General features: G+C 48.7%; 1 long non-coding RNA gene across 6 annotated transcripts in view; it reads left to right on the top strand.

Annotated features, from left to right (window-relative positions):
• Window positions 1-245: 245 nt before the first annotated feature.
• The window catches only part of LOC129386413 (uncharacterized), a 33,103-nt gene continuing 13,742 nt past the window's right edge, over window positions 246-19,606 (top strand). For 2 of the 6 annotated variants that reach the window (XR_011893901.1, XR_011893900.1), the window contains exons 1-4: window positions 246-830; window positions 938-1,003; window positions 1,083-1,221; window positions 1,517-1,760. This is a non-coding gene — a long non-coding RNA (uncharacterized lncRNA). The remainder of the gene's footprint in view (window positions 831-937; window positions 1,004-1,082; window positions 1,222-1,516; window positions 1,761-19,606) is intronic. The other 4 variants (XR_011893899.1, XR_011893903.1, XR_011893902.1 and 1 more) reach the window with 4 other exon arrangements.

Raw genomic sequence — 19,606 nt, forward strand, 5'->3', positions numbered from 1 at the left:
ACAGCTTTTCACGTGCTGTTCTAGTAGAAAATGAATCATTGTGACAGATGGAACGGTACTTGCCAAGTGCGTCTTCAGGGTGTCCTGTCTCTACGAAAACGATGCCAATCCGAATCCACAATATACCGGCATTCCCATGCATACCACAGCGCAGCAGCGCCAGATTTCCCTCTAGGTAATGTAGTGAGAAACTCTATGCCATTGGCTGAACGGCTGAACATTACCGTTCATTGCGCTCAGTGCCAAGTCACAGTCAAGTTATAGTCAAGTTCTGGCCGGCCGTAGCAAGGTTTCCAATAGTTTCCATTTCGCGGCATTTTGTGATTGAGGTGTGTAGTAGCGTCGGTGCTCTTTGTCAGCTCGGTCAGTTCTAGCGTTCTAGCAGGTGTTTTGTGCACAAGTTACCGGTTGGTAGCGACGAAATGCCAGGTCGATGCGACGTCGCGGGCTGCCCTAACGGTCCACGGCGTCTGAACAAGAGCACTAAAAGCTCTGACAGTAATGTCAACTACCATGCGGTGCCGTTTGACGAACGTCGACGTTCCCGTTGGTTCAGTTCAGTTCCCATGCTACAGCGGCAAGGAAAGGAGCCGATCAGACTACATGTGTGCTCGCTGCATTTCCGCCCTGAGGATTACGAACATAATTCTCTCTTAAGGCAGTCAATGGAAGTGCCTTTCCAAGCGCGACTTCGTCGCAACGCCGTACCGTCAGTATTTACTTCATCCCACGAAGAACTTCAGACCACTTCATTCCAACTGAAACCGATAGAAATCAGTGGCAAAAACGCCACCTGTGAAGCACCGTTGCTGCAGGACAAAAGTGTCGTGGTGAGCACTGCCTCAATTAGCGCATGGTATCTTTCATTTCAATACTAAAATTCGCCAAGCGTGCGCAGCCCTCTATTTCACTGATTGCAAGCTGCCTTTATTTACAGGCTAACGTTGCCGTTGTGATCACGGAAGGTGACATTACCGGCACCTCTATGGCAGGCAGCGCGGAGGTATGTGGTTTGTCGCGGTGGTTGCAGTATTGTCTGACGCAACACGCGACCGGCTTCATAAACTTTCGGCACATTGCAGACGCTTTCCTCTGGCGCCAAAAGCGCGGAGACGCAGACGGATTTCCTGCAGATCCCCACAGAAAGAATTGGTTATGGTTACCGCAGCGTCGGAAACGCGAAAGGAGTGCAGGTTAGACCGTTATCGGGCCCGAGCGTAGGTAAGTATACGCTCGAGTGGTTGCCTAACTTCTAGCCAAAATTACTGCAGTTCTATTTGATGGAGTATGAATAAGCAGCAAGTCTGCCCTTTTGTTTGGCAGCATCACCAAAGAAATGACTATAAGGCAGAGAAGTAGAATCTTGTCTGCTTGAGCGTGCTTGCTGCTGCTGCTTCAGTCTGCATGGTACCTTGTGCCATGCCTTTTTAGTCAAAGTTACTACTGTTTTGTTCAAGGCTGTTGTTCTGGTGCTTTTTTAATCCGGGCTTTGCATGGTGTTTTTTCTGCTCTACAGGAATTCAGGTGAACACAACAATAAAGTTAATGAGATCTAAGGCACTTCAAGTGAACATTTTAAAGGCTTTACAGCAGATTAAGCGACGCCACAGTACTTGTCAGCCAGAAAACCAGTGAAGCACTGGAGAAGTATACCAGTAAGGGAGCTCAGCTGCGCTCCCTCAACTGGTGCATCTCCAGTACTGAGAGAGCCCGACAGGCTTGGCACAACCTAACAGCAGCCCAGATGTGACATTTGAGGTGTAAGTAAACATTGCATACTACAGTGTTGCATGTTGGTTCAGAGTTCACAGTTGTGAAGGGGTGTTTGTGTGACAGTTAAAATATTAGGATGACTGGCAGACTAAAAGCGCCCTCTGGATTCTTCCATTTTCTTTTTCCTTTTGTCTACGTGGTTACTTTTTTGCATCGTGTGTTTCTAGAAGTGGTTCTGCACTCTGCATTTCTAGGAAATCCGCGTGAGTTCATGCTGACACTGCCTATTTCACTGGCGGTGCAAGTGGTTCCAGCAAGCAGCAGCACTGCCTTTTGTCTAATTTTTGAGCTCTTTCTTGTGGCTTACATTGGTGTAGTATACTTTGTGGAAAGAATTGACATTGTGTGATCCGTGTACCATGGCTGCCTTTTTGCATTGCATGCCTAAACCTGGTTGGTGACCCACTGTCCAGGCTGATCTTTAGCCACTGACAAAAGTCAACACTAGGATATTAGAAGAAACTCCTTCTCTATTGAAAGAAAGAAAGGTTTTCGCTGCTATGGAGCTATAAAGGGTTTATCACATGTGCCAGTAGCATGTGTTGGTAACTGTAGAGTTAGTAATATTTAGTTATAAATGATAGCAGCCATTACTAACATAGGTTCATTATCATAATTGGGTAGTGTTGTAGGGCTCATCCTGTATGTGAGTCCCTCTTCCATGGTTGTAATGAGGTTGCTTCTATTCTAAAAGCATTACAACAGAAAAGAAAGCAAGTACAAAATGTGAAGCCTCATTTTTCATCATATTTATCACAGCATCAATTAATATTAGGTCATGGCCATGCCAATAAAGGCTACAATGTATAGACTTCACTGCACCGAAAGGGGCAAATGATGAAGGAGCAGAAGGGATCACACAATAATGAGCAGGCTACTTTGCCGCATGTGTTTCAGAATGACTTCGTTGTTGTTTATTTATAACTGTACTCCTGTGAGTACAGTTTCTTTATTTGTGTGCAATGATGGATACTTGAGTTAATACAGACTTATGGCTCTAACGTCCTATAACACTGTTTGAATATATGCGCACTGACAAGGTAACACACAGCTGTTAATCCAGCCTAATGGAACTACTCTTAATATAAATGTTGCACTCGCACTACCATCATGCAGCATATATAGATCGCAGGCATAGCACAGTAAATGTGATAAGGTAGTCTTCTTTACTCCCTCGGCACTCATGCACCTGTATACTTCTGCGTTGGAGAATAGCTTGTAAAATATTCAGTGGTGATTTAGCTGTAAATGTAAGAGAAATTTGTTAGCATTAGGTCGCACCTCTTTGAGGTTCTTGATCGATGATCTAGACTGTGCTCACTGAATTCTGTGCGAGTCTACGGAGCAAAGAAAGGAATTTTGGCAAACTTTTCTGTGTATGTTCTTCAAGCCGTTATTTCGTAATGATAATGTCGAGTGGTAAAGTAAGACGAAGCATCACAACAAGGAGCACATAGCATGTGTAATGCTCTTTAACGATGTTCCAGCAGCAGGTATCAGACAGAACTCTTTCCGATAACTATATTTATTTCATTAGAGCCAATTTTGGTGACAACTGACGGGAGCAGACCACTGTCCATTGCACCACACACGCATGCACATGCATGCTCACACACGTGTATGAAGAAATAAAGTAGTTCTTTGGATCTGGTGGTTAATAAGGTGAAAGTGCAGGTGCACATAGAAAAACAAAAACACATTTAATTTCGACATGGCTGCTGGGGTCTGGCCTTCACTCTTGATGAAGCCTGGACCCCAGCCGAAACATTGCAAGTAAATGTTTGTTTTTCATAGTGCACCAGGACTTCTTCCAATTTATATATATATATATATATATATAAGGAACTTGAGCAATGCTGCAAGGTACACAGAACAAGTAACAGATGACAGAATAAATACTTTTGTTTACTTTGCAGCATTGCTTAAGTTCTGTATGTTTGAAAAGTAGCCTGCATAATTTCTCTTTATTTCCATTGTGTGTGTGTGCTTAATTGTGTGTGTGTGCGTATATATATGGATTATCATTTTCTGACTGATACTTTTCATCGAATTATAACATTTGGGAAGTTGCTAATTAAGACTAATTATCTAATTAAGCAGAATGGGAAAAAAATAATTTGAGTATCTCCAAGCGACAGCAACACCATTACTTTGGTTCTGTCCAGCTAACTACAAGCGGCTAACTACAAGTGCCTCGAGTTGTTGATTAATTCACACCTCGCTCTGCGATCAGCTAGCCTCCAGGTTCGGATCGGATCGGAAAACATTTATTGGGCTCTAGAAAAGAGATCTTCGCGGCTTCAGACAGCCTCTTCCATCTTCTGATGGATTCTTCTGTCTGCAATCACAGGGTTGGTGCCCTAGTCCAAGGCTCCACTGAGTATGGCCAACCCGCGAGCTCGCTCTACTAGGCACTTTTGGCCGTTCAAGCTTACGCTGGAAAGCATACTCTCCCACTGTTCCGTGCTCGGGTTTTTAATTTTATAGATAGTTGGGGACTCAATATTTTGACAGGCCCATGATATGTGGTACAGATCTGGTTTCTCTCCGCACCATGGGCACTTAGCCTCATATTGTGTAGGGAAAATTTTATTCAGAAGGTTTAGATTCGGGAAAGTACCCGTCTGCAGTTGTCGCCATGCAACAGCATCCTCTCTGCTTAGATCCTTATCCGGGGGTGGGTACTTCAGTCTGACCCCTTTATAATAATTTAGGATATCTGAGTAGCCCAAGGGTACTGACTCGGGTTCCTCAAGGCTGGATGTGTCGGACGCCCGGTTGGTATGCCCTCGAGCTATCCTATCCGCCTCTTGGTTCCCTGTTATGCCAGTGTGCCCTGGTACCCAGATTATGGTATGCTGAACTTTGTTTCCCGGGTCGCATGAGCAGAGTACGTGGCGTGCTCTGCGCCCAATTCTGCCGTTTGTATAATTACGGCATGCTGCTTGAGAGTCTGTTATTATTGTTAGGGACCTGCCAGATCGATAGCCCTCCAGTGCTGCCAGAGCCACAGCTGCCTCTTCGGCCTCGACTACCGTGCAGTCCTGTAGTGATGCGCTGGTGATCTCCTTGAGGTCCGAATTAACCACCGATGCCACTGCTCTGCTGTTTTGTCTTCCGTCTTTGACGAATGTTGCCGCGTCCGTATACCTTGTGTTGTCCTTTTTCGCCAAGGTTCTCTGCACGTACTCCGCTCTTGCTTCTCTACGCGCCTTGTGCAGGTTCCGGTCCATATTCTTTGGTATCGGTGCGACTCGCAGTGTACTGTGATACTTGTCCGGAATGGCCTCGGTACGTTCGATCTCTTGGATCATGTTGCCGCCGCCGTATCTTCACAGGAGCACCCTTCCTGTGGGGGTCTGCATCAACCTACGTGCCTGAGAGCATTGTAGTGCTTCTCTTAGTTCACTGAAGGTATTGTGCAGTCCCAGGGCCAGCAGTTTCCCGGTCGATGTGCACTGCAGCAGGTGAAGCGCAGTTTTGTACGCCTTTCGCAGTATGGCGTCCGCTTGTTCTTCTTCTTGCTTGATGCATTTGGGGTAGGGAAGGCTATACACCACTCTGCTAACCACGAGGCTCCTGACTAGCCTGAGTGTGTCGCTCTCCTTCATACCGTGTCTCTTGCTAGATACTCTGTTGATCATACGGGCTACCTGCATGGTGGCAGTCTTCAGCAGTATCAGAGTGTGATTGCACTGTTGATTGGACTGAAGCCTCATCCCCAGGATCCGAATGGTGGTCTTCTCCGGAATGCGTTGTCCCGCGAGGTATACGTTGAGGATGAGCTCATCGCTTGTAGGGATCGTTCGATTTTGTTTGCCTCGCCACACCCTTAGGAGCTCAGACTTCTCTGTCGAGCAAGCGAGGCCCCTGGCCCTGACGTAGGTTTCTACGCAGGTGGCTGCTTTTTGCAGGCACTCTTCTTTTTCGCTGAGTGATCCCCGGTTCACCCATACCGTGATGTCGTCAGCGTACATGGTGTGCCGTATGCCTTCAAGTTGTTCGAGTTGTCTTGCTAGCCCGATCATTGCGACGTTCAAGAGGATGGGGGCGATGACCGACCCTTGAGGAGTTCCCTTGTTTGGGGTGCGAAACTTCTCTGATCTGACTGCTCCCAGGCCGATTGTTGCTGTCCGGTTAGAGAGGAAGGCCTTGATGTAGCCAAGGTTCTGCCACAGTTCAGGCTATCCATTCCTGTGAGGATGGCTTCGTGGCTGACATTGTCGAAGGCTCCTTTAATGTCCAGTGCCATGATGACATGTTTGCGGTTCCGTGGGACGTTGCTGAGCACCTCCTCCTTGAGCTGGAGGAGCACGTCTTGCGTCAATATTTAGCGCGGAATCCAAACATGCTGGGGGGGTACAGCTCGTTGTCCTCCATATAATTTTGTAGCCTCATTGTAACCACCCGCTCGTACAGCTTGCCTAAGCATGACGTGAGAGAGATTGGTCTAAGATTTTCTACTTGCAGTTTTTTGCCAGGTTTTGGAATCATCACTACCTCCGTATGCTTCCACTCCTCGGGTACTGTCTCCTCCGCCCAGTGCTTGTTGAGGTAGTAAGTTTGACTACCAGCTCATCACTGAGGTTGCGAATCAGCGCGTTATTTATCTTGTCTGCGCCTGCAGCCGTATTCCTAGTGGTATTTCTTATTGCTGCGTATACTTCCTCTTTGGTTATAGGCCTGTCCAGATCAGAATTTTCTTTCCCCTTGTAGCACTCCGTGTAGGCTTCTGGGTCACCGTCCCCGAAGCACTTGTGCCTTACTCTTTCTATGAGCTCATACTCTTGAGCCCTGAAACTGGTGAACCAGCCTCTGTATGGCCTTGTTGTTCTCCAACTTGGTTTTAGTCGGGTCCAGGAGTGCTTTGAGTATGCTCCACGTTCGGGCAGTACTCAGGGTTCCGCTTAAGGAATTGCTAAATTGCTGCCAATTTGCTCTCACCAATTGTTCCGCATACTCTTCTGTCCTTTGCGTAATTTCCGCAATCTTCAGCTTTAGCTTCCTATTAAACTTCTGTCTCCTCCACCTTTTGGTCAGGCTCTGTCTTGCCTCCCATAGCCGAAGCAGTCTAGAGTCAACCTCCGGTATTTTCTCTGTGCGGTCAATCTCCTTGGTGTACTCGCTTTGCCTTTCCTTCAGCATATTTCCCAATTCCTCGATTGACAGTATCGCGCCCAGCGGATGTCCATCACAGGCTTCTCTAAAGGCATCCCAATCCGTTATTTTTGCTGTACCTATCCGACGCTTTACATGAGCCATTCCGATTTGCGTCTTGATGATGTAATGATCACTACCCAGACTTTCCAGCATATTTTCCCAGACCGCCTGTCTCGCTCTTCTTATGAAGGTGAGGTCAGGGCTGGTGTCCTCCTGGACGCTGTTTGCCATCCTGGTGGGGACCTCTGGGCCCGTTAGAAGTTGATGGGGAGGCGAATACAAATGCCACCTATACCGACCGACGAGGCAAGTGTGCTACAACTGCGGACAGCAAGGCCACAGATCTGACGTATGTCTGACGCCGGATGCCAAGGCCTGCAGGCAGTGCGGAGCACGGAACCCGCTGGAAGGACATCAATGCCAGCCAAAGTGCCTGGTATGTGGAGGCGACCATGCCACCGGGTCCAGGGACTGCAAGGAGCGCCTGAAGCAGTTCAAGGAGCTTCGCGGGCCGGCCCATGGCGGGCGGCAAAGCCGCCAAAAGAGCCGGAGCGGGGAGCAGCAGCAGCAGCATTGGAAGAGATGGCTCAGCTCAGAGGGCGACCAGAGCCAATCCCGGAACCAGAGCCAGGAGCGGAGGGGGAGTTCGTGGAGCCGTTCACGGAACAGTTCGCGAAGCCGATCACGGACCAACGCTCCCCAGTCGTCCCAAGGCATCAAGGGAGGCAAGCAACAGCCGCAGCAGCAGCGGCACCAGAAAAAGCAGAAGCCTCCAGGTTAGCTTAGCCGGTAGAGCGGCCGCGCTGGAAAGGCATAGGTCCCGGGTTTGAATCCCGAATCAGGACAAATTTTTCTTCAACTGCAAGGCTTTCTTGCTGAGAAATCTGTGTTGGTTTTCTTTGTCGCTTCATGCTACAATTTGGGCGGATGCCAATATTTCCCTTTCATATGAATGAGAAGAAAGGGAACCGAGGGCCCTGATATTTATTAATTATACCATAAGAAGCCAACAAACAAAGACACCAAGGACAACACAGGAGAAATTACTTGTACTTGCTGATTGAAATAAAGAAATGATAAATTAATGGCAATAAAAGTGGATGAAAGAACTGCAGATTGGATACAAACCCACGTCTTTGCATTACGTGTGCAATACTCTTACCAATTGAGCTACTGCGGCGCTGTTTTCACATCTGCTTTCTGGAGTATTCATGTTTATCTACTAGAATTAACCCTGGGAGTGTTAGCCGGTGACACCACTCGCAATCCTTCGTGGCGGATGTGGAACATCCTCTCTGCCACAGGTGTGACGAGTACATGACCTATTTGGGTGACGGCAACCGGTGGTACATAAATAGCCCAGAAAGTGGATGGGAAAACAGCACCATGGTACTTCATTTGGTAAGACCATTGCATGCTTAATGTCATTGACGACATGGCTTCGTATCCCACCTGTGGCCAATGGTTTTTTCAACCACTTTCATTTCCAATAATTTATCGTTTCTGTAACTTGATTAGTAAGTATGTGTAATTTCCCCTATGTTGTCTTTGGTGTGTCTGGCTTCTTGCGATGTGTGTGTGTGTGTGTGTGTGTGTGTGTGTGTGTGTGTGTGTGTGTGTGTGTGTGTGTGTGTGTGTGTGTGTGTGTGTGTGTGTGCAAGCGCGCGCGTGCACACACATTCTTCTAAGCTCTGCCATCCCCTCTCTACCTCTACCATGTGACCAGCTTCCCACATTTGACACACCCATGCATGTTTTTCCACTTTGGCACTCCTAATGCTAATGCATTAAAAAGCTAGTAATAGTCTGTGAGAGGCAACTGCTGCAGTAAGTGCTGCAGTTTCTTTCAAAAGTGAATTAAGCCTGTGAGAAATGCTAAATATTTGCCTTGCAATTATCACAGTAGATAAATAGAACTTTGTGGTGTGGCTGCTTTCAAGTGACCATGGGACATTTGAACTTTTCAAACCTTAAAGTTTAGCACGTGGTTGCTAGCTTGCCTCAGGCTAATCACATTTGCATAATGTTGACATCGGACAGCAAAAATTAGTGGTGTAACATTTGGCAGCATTCAGTTTTTCTCATTCACATGCACGCTCGTCCACCACACACTAGACCTCAACATGAGCTCTATTTGCACTCATGTTGCAACCTGTGGGAACAGTACTCATGGCACACGACTAGGAGCATCCAGGCTAACCACTGAAGCCCACAACTTTTTTTTTTTTTTTTTTTACACACTCAGTAGCCAGTGACAAGAGGATCTTGATCATCACGCCTCAATTAAGTCAGCCACCAACTAGTACTGAACTTGCTACCAATATCAGCCATAGGTTATGTCCTCTTGGGATATTCATGTTATTGTGAAATCTGCAGGCTGACAAACCACTATATGTTTCTTATATTCTACTAAAATGTTTCTGTTTCAGTAAAAGTACCAGCGCTCACACAGGCTTCGCCTATATCCATGATGCAAAGGGGCATGTCCAAGTTGTTGATTTTGTGTATAGTTAAAGGAAGTAGGGCTGCTAAGTAATGACACAGAACTGATTCCTAGTGTTCTGTTAGATCACGGCTGGAAGCCATTGGGAAATGAAGCACATTTGGGGATGACAGAAGATTGGATCCAGAGACAAGGTCGAGAAATTTAAGTGCACAGGATGAAGTCCAGCTAGCTCACAGAGTGCTAAATTAACTGTGGATAGATAGAGAGGTGTTCCTCCTTTAATGAACTTTAACAGGCCAAGGATGACAGTAGTGAAGCAATTTTTGACAGGATAGGATAGGAATAACTTTAATAAAGTGCCGGCAAACGACGATTTAACGAGTCGTGACGCTGGCCAAGCGTCGACCCGGGGTTATACCCTACTCTGCACTAGCCCAGTTGGGCCCGTTTGTAGTGGGTCATGAGGCTTGTGCTTTTCGAGTGCACCCCGGGCCTGCTGGACGGCCCATAGTTGTGAGTCCTTGTCTGTTGACTGCAGTGCACTTTGAAGTTCTGGCGGGTAAGTCCTGGAGGTAGCTGCCGTCGGGAACCTGGCACAGTCCCACATGATGTGCCATTGGTCCGCCGGACCCGCTGCACAAACACCGCACAGCCCACTCAGATAGAGCTCTGGGTGAAGCACGTGCAGCATTGCGGGGGCGAGGAGTGACGCGGTCTGTATTTGTCTTAGGATTACGCCCTCCTCCCGACTGAGTGCCGGGTGGGGAGGCGGCAGTGTCCGTCGAGCTAAGCGGTAACACTTGGTTACTTCGGCATAACTAGTCAATCTGTCCTTGGTTTCGAACCACCACACGGAACGGTCACTCTCGGAGGCATGGAAGGTAAGCGCTCGCGCTGCCGAATGGGCCGTCTCGTTGTGGTTCGGTGAGGATGCACACTCGCTGGCGTGCGCCGGGAACCACTTGATACGGACGGTGCTGCCGCGGTCTTGAAGTTGGAGCTTGCCGATGATGGCGGCCGCCGGCGCGCATATTCGCCCCTTGGCAAAGTTGCGCACGGCATTCCTCGAGTCGCTGAGCACGGTGCGACACTCGGCCTCGGTGATCGCCAGAGCGATGGCAACCTCCTCGGTGTCTGTGGCGTTCGTGCACCGCACGCTCGCTGCCATTGTCTTGGTGCCGGTAGCCGCCGCAACGACCACTGCCGCGAAGCCTTCCCGCTTGTATTCCGCGGCGTCCACATACCGGGCGTGCGGGTCTTGGGCGTGTTGCTCGGTGAGGGCCTTGGCCCGCGCCTGCCGCCGTTCTTGGTTGTATTCTGGGTGCATGTTCTTTGGGATGGGGTCCACGTAAATGTGGGCTCGCGCCTCATCTGTGATCTCGCACGGTTGCCGGCAGTGACAGTATCATCAGTGTAATATGCTACTGTCAAGCATGACCATGCTCTTTATGGAACACTCACCGAGAGGTAGTTTATTCTTCGGAAGGTTCAGGGGCTCCAGAAGTTTCTTCACCGCCATTGCGTGCATGCAAAACATGTGGAATATATGTATATATCAAATGAGCTTAGCTCACATACTAAGGAGCACACTTGGCTTCACAGCAGCATAGTGGCTGAGCACAAAAGCTAAATGCTAGTACCTGCAAACACCTAATCTTATCACCATATCAAGATCTCTGCTGGCCTTGACACCCTCTCCTTTCTCTTGGCACCCATTTCGTTACTCTATACTACAAATGCCCTGCCTACCTCTGCTTGTTCCTCTTTATCTTAACTAGAGTATCAGAGACACATATTTGATTTCTATTCCGTGCAGCCTTTCTATCTCATAACATCATCCTTACCACATCCCATACCGCCAGTCACTGTAGGCACTTTACATCCTCTCGCAAGTTTATTTGTCCTCCAAGTATTGGCCCAATATGTTAGTCCTTGCAGAAAACAGAAATATTACTGGGTCATTTATTTTAATTGGTACAGACCTATTGAAGAACTCCCATGGTAAGATATACATCAACTGGATTACTTGTAGCAGCCAACACTACTGCTAAGACAAACTGCTTGAGTCATGATAGCTAATTAACTGTTTAAGCAATTAATAGCACTTTTCAAGCACGGAATCAGCTGAGCAATAATGAATGTTCATTTAGCAGAAATTGGGCAGCTGTTATCACCAGTTTAGGAAATGTCTTTAAAATTTGTGGCAATATGCACTAATGTTACAGTTGCCTCTTCTGAGCACTACATTTCGAGCACTGCTGATGAGTCTTAATTAGAACATCATTGGATGTAAGTTTAACATGTAACATAACATCTGTGTAGTTTTATATTTTTCCAAGCTCTTTTGCTTCCAATTTGTCTTATAAGAGTCCCACACCATGCATGCATATTCCAGTATAGTATGAACGCAAGTTATCTTAAGTAGTTCCTTCATTTTTAAAGAAAACAGCTGTGCATTGTGATGCAGCAAATTGAGAACCTTGCAGGCCTTAGATATAACAAAAAATGAGGCCATTCCATGGAAAGGTAGCGATAACATTGCGCCATGGTATTTAACAATATATTGAAAATCAGATAATAGTGTTACCTCAATAATAGCGTCAATCAATTTGTGAGTGGTTGTTTTTGTTGTGAAGCACATATGTGTAGTTTTATGTAGGTTGATCGTCATTTTGTGCTTACTACACCACTCAGCAACACAGTCTACGTCTTGTTATAACACAGCAGAGTTACTTCATTAATAGTTCCATAAATCGTGCAGTCATTTGCAAAAAGTTTAAGGATAACATCAACACAAATGTTGATGTAAATAAAAAAACATGACTGCGCTTCCGCTACTGTGAAGAAGGGATCAAGAGAGCATCAGGATCCGTGGCTCTTTGTTGTTATAACACCTCGGCTTCGCGCTCCGTCATGCCGATATCGATGCGTTGACGACGAGCCCTTTCTCAAGCGAGTTCCCAGCGGCATTAATTAAACGCTGCGTGTTCTTCGGCCGAATGCCCGACGTGCAGCCTGCTCCCGCTGTTGCTCCTTCAACGCAGCCTGCTCTTTGGCAGAACGAACCAAATGCGGCCTCCCCAACTGACTGCAGGCCCTGAACTAATGAGAAACAATAGGCTTGAGGCGAGCAAACATGTGATCACTCCCTTTCCCTCCTCTGGAGGAAGCGGACGCCTGTGATTGGCTCGCGCATTGCGCTGCGTCTACTTCTTCATGCATATAACATAATGTTTAGGTAACACAAGTGCATCAATATTAAGGCATAAAGCTGTTCTTGGACACTTTAAGAAAAATAACATTTAAGAAAATAAATAAAAAGTTTAAAAAATATATAAAACCCCACTTTAAAGGGTGCGTATCATGAACTGACAGTGGCTGAATTGGTTAGCGTGGTGGTCTTGCAACCTGGAGTTCGCAGGTTAGAATCTTGCGCCCGACAAGCAACTTTTATTTTCATGTGGCTTGAGTTTTTTCGTACAGCAACACCAACACCAGTGCCTACATGAGTGAAGCAATGCAAGCTTTGCTTGATTAACAATAGACTTAAACTGACCCTTGAGATACACCGAATGTTACATTCGCATCATGCAACCGTTCACCATATGCAACAGCCTGACATCCGCAAATTATATATTTTTTACCTGTGCAATAAGGAGTTGCTGGTGTTGTACTGAGCTAAAATTTCTAGTAATATGAAATGGGGAACGGCATCAAAGGCCTTCTTAAAATCGATATCTTTGCAGGCAATGTTGGTCAACAAAGCTGGGTGACAATTCGAAAGATCACATCAAAGTCCTACTTCATGAGCTTCCAGTCTAAAGCAACACAATTTTTTCTACAAGCCTAATAAAAAAGACATATACATATTTCAACAGCAATTGGCAACGAAACAAAAGTGCAGTGCCAAACAAAACTAAAGCACTGGGTAAGCCATCAGCTTTCAACACATAGCTGTTCAACCCATAGCTTTTGATACACACAGTTGCTTATTTATCAGTTCTGTACCCTGGAAACCAAGGATTATGCCTCCTAATGGCTCACTGTCAAATTTACTGAACTCAAATGCTGCATCAAAACCTCCTGCGCATGTGGAAAAAACTGTGACTAGGGCGATTTAGGACAAAGCAATGGACATACACAAAAGAGATAAGGTGCGAGTGCTACTATTAGCTGTTTATTAACCCTTTCAGGGTCAATGACGTAACTATGTGGCGCCGCGAGCAAGTTCAAAATGGTTGATGCCATATATTTACGGCACCGTCTGTATGTTTAAAAAGCATGCCAATTTCCTAACTTTTTCTTTTTTGTCATGTGCTGCCACTATGTGGGAATACGGGGAATTTCTTTCGCACGCCTCCCTCTTTAGGTTTCAGTTGCATGGTTTGCTTTAGAGCTAGTTTGCTCCCGCACGTCTATATTGTCACGTGGTAGTGACGGTGAAGAAAGCAGCAATACGGTGGAATACAAAACTGGCTTTTATTGGGCGAACCTGTGCCCACAAAAACAGGCTACACTTATAGCACAACGATAGCGGCGAACACGGTCGGCGATCGTCGGAAATCTGATCAGTGGGTCAAGCGTGTAGGCTTTTAAAGAACAGTCGTCGAATGTTCCAGACTAATCGTTCGGACCCGCGTGCCTTCCACAAAGTTGTACACCATTCGCGTCAGGTGATGAAATCGGATAACATAAGGTTCGGCGACAACAGACAGCAGATAGAAGCATTGATAACTTTCCAGAAACTTCGGATACATGCAGGCGCGTCCCATGCTGTGCGATTACATTTGTTAGGCGGCGAAACGTAATTGCCCGATAACGATAAGTACACGTGTCAATACCCCCCTCTTAAAAAGCATCGTCCCGATGCTACAAATATGAGAGAGTGAAACACAAAAGGACACTTATTAAACATAAGTAACAAAACAACGAAAAGAAACAAAGTCCAAAGGTCAGTTACGCGAAGCCCCAAAGTTCATTAACGCTGGTAGTACGGCTTGAGTTGCACAACGTGGACTATTTCATGTCATGAGCAGCGCCGCTGTGATAGCGAAATGCCGTCTGGCACGACCTCATAGTCCAGTGCGCCAATACGTCGTATGATCTTGTACGGTCCAGAATAGCGACGCAAAAGCTTCTCGCTCAGTCCTCGTCGGCGTATAGGGGTCCAAACCCAAACACGGTCACCGGGCTGGCACTCGACAAAGCGTCGTCGGAGGTTGTAGTGTCAGCTGTCGGTCCTCTGCTGGTTCTTGATTCGCAGGCGGCAGAGCTTTCGGGCTTCTTCGGCGCGCTGGAGATAGGTAGCGACGTCAAGATTTTCCTCGTCAGTGACCTGCGGCAGCATGGCGTCGAGCGTCATTGTCGGATTCCTGCCGTAAACCAGCTTAAATGGCGTGATCTGTGTTGTTTCTTGCACCGCCGTGTTGTAAGCGAATGTTACGTACGGCAGGACCGCATCCCACGTCTTGTGCTCGACGTCAACGTACAGTCGCGGACAGAATAAAATGAATCACAGGATCTCCGAAAACGTTCAATTCCCGAGCAGCCTGTAGCAGTAACCAGTAAAACTGCTCACGACAACGTTGTTAGCATATTCTAGTCGAGGTCCAAAATGCAAATACCAGATTGCGTTGTGAGGTTGCGGAGATATTCAGCTTTTTTTTTTTAGATTTCATGGTCCGTAATATTCTGTCCGCGACTGTACATTGCTAGCATGTCGGCGAGGGTCTTGTTCAAGCGCTCCGTGAGACCATTTGTCTGCGGATGGTAGGCAGTTGTCCTCCTGTGACTTGTCTGGCTGTATTGCAGAATGGCTTGCGTGAGGTCTGCTGTAAAAGCTGTTCCTCTGTCGGTGATGAGGACTTCTGGAGCACCATGTCGCAGCAGGATGTTCTCGACGAAAAATTTCGCCACTTCGGCTGCGCTGCCTATCGGTAGAGCTTTAGTTTCAGTGAAGCGGGTGAGATAGTCCGTTGCCACGACAATCCACTTATTTCCGGATGTTGATGTCGGGAACAGTCCTAACAAGTCCATCCCAATCTGCTGAAAAGGTTGGTAAGGAGGCTTGATCGGCTGTAGTAATCCCGCTGGCCTTGTCGGTGGTCTCTTGCGTCGCTGACAGTCTCGGCATGTCTTGACGTAACGGGTGACATCGGCGGTGAGGTGCGGCCAGTAATACCTGTCTTGTATCCTCTATAGCGTCCTGGAGAAACCGAGGTGCCCAGCAGTTGGATCGTCATGTAGGGCGTGCAGTACTCCTGGACGCAGCGCCGACGGAAGAACAAGAAGGTAGTTGGCGCGGACTGGTGAGAAGTTCTTCACGAGTAGGTTGTTTTGAAGCGTGAACGAAGATAATCCACGCTTAAATGCCCTGGGGACAACGTCGGTGTGCCCTTCCAAATACTCGACTAGGGCTTTTAGCTCCGGGTCCCCTCATTGTTGTTCGACAAGGTCTTCCGCGCTTATTATGCCAAGGAAGGCGTCGTCATCCTCGTCATCTTGCGGCGGCGGGTCAATGGGGGCGCGTGATAGGCAATCGGCATCTGAGTGTTTTCGTCCGGACTTGTATGTTACAGTGATGTCGTATTCTTGTAGTCTGAGGCTCCACCGTGCCAGCTGTACTGAAGGGTCCTTTAAGTTAGCTAGCCAACACAACGCGTGATGGTCGCTGACCACTTTGAATGGCCTGCCATAGGGGTAAGGGCGAAATTTCACTTTAGCCCAAACGATGGCGGGACATTCCTTTTCGGTTGTAGAATAATTGCCTTCCGCTTTTGACAACGACCAGCTAGCGTAAGCTATCACATGGTCATGTCCATCTTTTCTCTGGTCTAGGACGGCACCGAGGCCTAGGCTACTGGCGTCAGTGTGTATTTCGGTATCGGCGTGCTTGTCGAAGTGTGCAAGTACGGGCGGCAACTGCATGCGTCGTTTGAGTTCTTGAAATGCGTCGGCCTGCGGCGTTTCCTACTTGAACTCGACGTCACATTTAGTTAGCTTTGCCAGCGGCTCAGCAATGCGTGAAAAGTCCTTGACAAATCGCCTGTAGTAGGCACACATGCCAAGAAATCTACGCACTGCCTTCTTGTCGATGGGCTGCGGGAACTTTGCAATGGCAGCTGTCTTCTGTGGGTCGGGGCGGACTCCAGACTTGCTGATGACTTGGCCTAGGAACAGAAGCTCATCGTAAGCGAAGCGGCACTTTTCTGGCTTCAGAGTGAGCCCTGATGACTTGATGGCCTCTAGTACTGTCGCAAGCCGCCTCAGGTGATCATCGAAATTTCCGGCGAAGACGACGTCATCTAAGTAAACGAGACAGGTCTGCCACTTCAATCCTGCTAAAACCGTGTCCATCACGTGCTGGAACGTTGCAGGCGCCGAGCACAGTCCGAATGGCATAACCTTGAACTCGTAGAGGCCGTCTGGGGTGATGAAGGCCGTCTTCTTGCGATCTCTTTCGTCGACTTCTATTTGCCAATAGCCAGACTTGAGGTCCATTGACGAGAAGTATTTAGCGTTGCAGAGCCGATCCAATGCGTCGTCTATCCGTGGGAGGGGGTATACGTCCTTCTTCGTGATCTTGTTCAGACGATGATAATCGACGTAGAAACGTAGGGTTCCGTGCTTTTTCTTCACCTGCACAACAGGGGATGCCCACAGGCTTTTCGACGGCAGGATGATGTCGTCGCGCAGCATTTCGTCGACTTGTTCTCTTATAGCTTTACGTTCTCGCGGCGAAACTCGGTAAGGGCTCTGGCGGAGTGGTCGAGCGCACTCCTTGGTGATGATGCGATGCTTGGCGACTGGTGTTTGTCGAATCCTCGATGACGTCGAAAAGCAGCCTTTGTATCGTCGGAGCAGACTTCTCAGCTGCTGTTGCTTAATCACGGGGAGACTTGGATTAATGTCGTAGTCTGGTTCCGGAACCATGGTCGTCGGGGTAGATGCAGCGGAATCCGAGAGGACAAACGCGTTACTGGTTTCCAGAATTTCCTCGATGTACGCGATCGTCGTGCCCTTGTTGATGTGCTTGAACTCCCGGCTGAAGTTTGTCAGCAACACTTCGGTTTTCCCTCCATGCAGTCGAGCTGCATTGAGGGATGATTGCGCCGTGTTGGTCGAGGAAGTCCATACCGAGAATGACGTCTCGTGAACACTGTTGGAGGATAGCGAAGGTGGCAGGGTAAGTCCGGTCATGAATGGTTATTCTTGCCGTGCAGATTCCAGTCGGCGTGATGAGGTGTCCTCCAGCGGTCTGAATTTGAGGGCCTTCCCATGGAGTTTTAACTTTCTTCAACTGCGCGGCGATGGGTCCACTCATGACGGAGTAATCGGCTCCTGTGTCCACTAAAGCGGTGACTGCATGGCCGTCGAGAAGCACGTCGAGGTCGGTGGTTCTTTGTCTGGCATTGCAATTAGGTGTTGGCGTCGGATCACGGCTGCATCGCGTCGTCTTTCGTCGGTGTAATCTTGGCTTCCTGATTTCGTCGGGATGGCGGCGTGTCGTTAATATGTCGTCAAGATGGTCTCTTCGGCGTCTTCGGCGGCGGCGGAGGTTCTTTGTCAGTTCGACGAACACCAACCGCACCTCCATCGATTGCTGCTTTTAGTTTTCCGGATATGGGCTCGCAGAGCGGCCCCGGGCTGGACCAGTGTATGGTCGGCGCTGCGGTGACAGGTAGTGGCCTGGTGACGGCGAACGGGACGGTCGTCGAGAGTTCCATTGAGTGGTGGCTAGGTAATCGGCGATGTCACATGGGCGCTCCCCAAGCTGTGGACGCGGCGCGTTGACGGTTAACCCTCTCAGTCCCAAGTCGCGGTATGGGCATCGGCGGTACACATGGCCGGCTTCTCTGCAGTGATAGCAGAGCGGGCGGTGGTTGGAGGCTCGCCAAATGTCCGTCTTCCTCGCGTAGCTGCGCTGGGCGACGGGTGGGCATGCTGGCGGCGGCGGCGGTGGACGACGGAATTGCGGCGTTACAGCGCCGTGGCGTTGTCGCAGAGGGGGACCTTGACGGCGGACGACGGCGGCGTAGGTCATCGCTTCCGGCTGAGGTTGCGGTGATCGTGGTTGCACCTCAGGGACTCCAAGCGATCGCTGAGCCTCTTCTTTGACGATTTCAGCGATTGGATCCACTTGGGACTGCGTCCTTGGGTAGAACTTCTGCAGCTCCACCCGTACGACCGCTCTGATAGTCTCGCGTAGATTGTCGGTAGCCAGTGATTGAACCCCGGCGTAGTTAGTAGAGTTCGTGCGGCGATCGAATTGCCGGTTTCGGATCTCGAATGTCTTCTCAATGTTCGTCGCCTCACGAAGAAACTCTTCGACGGTCTTCGGTGGGCTTCTTACCATTCCGGCGAAAAGTTCCTCCTTTATACCACGCATCAGTAGGCGGACTTTCTTCTCCTCGGCCATATCCGGGTCGGCGTGGCGGAACAAACGGCTCATTTCTTCCGTAAAGATGGCAACATTGTTGTTTAGTAGCTGCACTCGGGTGTCCAGCATAGCTTCGGCCCTTTCCTTGCGCACGACGCTTGTAAAGCTGCGCAGGAAGCCGCTACGGAACAGGTCCCACGTTGTCAAGGTCGACTCCCTGTTCTCAAACCACGTTCTGGCGGCGTCTTCTAAGGCGAAGTAGACATGCCGCAGCTTGTCGTCGGAGTCCCAGTTGTTGAATGTCGCGATTCGTTCGTAGGTCTCCAGCCATGATTCCGGGTCTTCAGTCGCTGCTCCATGGAAGGTTGGTGGGTCCCGAGGTTGTTGTAGGGTAACGGGGGACGCTGGGGCAGCCATTGGGGTTGTCTTGACCACGATCTTCTTTGTCGTCTCAGGTAGAAGTCCGTGCTCTGGGGGCAGTCCTTGCAGTCTGCGGCTAGCACGCTGGTCTTGGGCGATGTTGGTTCTGTCCTCCGGCTTCGGGCTTAAATCGCGGCTTTGCGGGGACGTTCGGTACACGAACGCACAAGCACCTCCACCAGATGTCACATGGTAGTGACGGTGAAGAAAGCAGCAATACGGTGGAATACAAAACTGGCTTTTATTGGGCGAACCTGTGCCCACAACGATAGCACAACGATAGCGGCGAACACGGTCGGCGATCGTCGGAAATCTGATCAGCGTGTCAAGCGCCTCGGCTTTTAAAGACCAGTCGTCGAATGTTCCAGACTAATCGTTCGGACCCGCGTGCCTTCCACAAAGTTCTACACCATTCGCGTCAGGTGATG

This window comes from Dermacentor andersoni, chromosome 4 (genome assembly GCF_023375885.2).
Source record: "Dermacentor andersoni chromosome 4, qqDerAnde1_hic_scaffold, whole genome shotgun sequence".
In the NCBI taxonomy this organism is placed as follows: Eukaryota; Metazoa; Arthropoda; class Arachnida; order Ixodida; family Ixodidae; genus Dermacentor; species Dermacentor andersoni.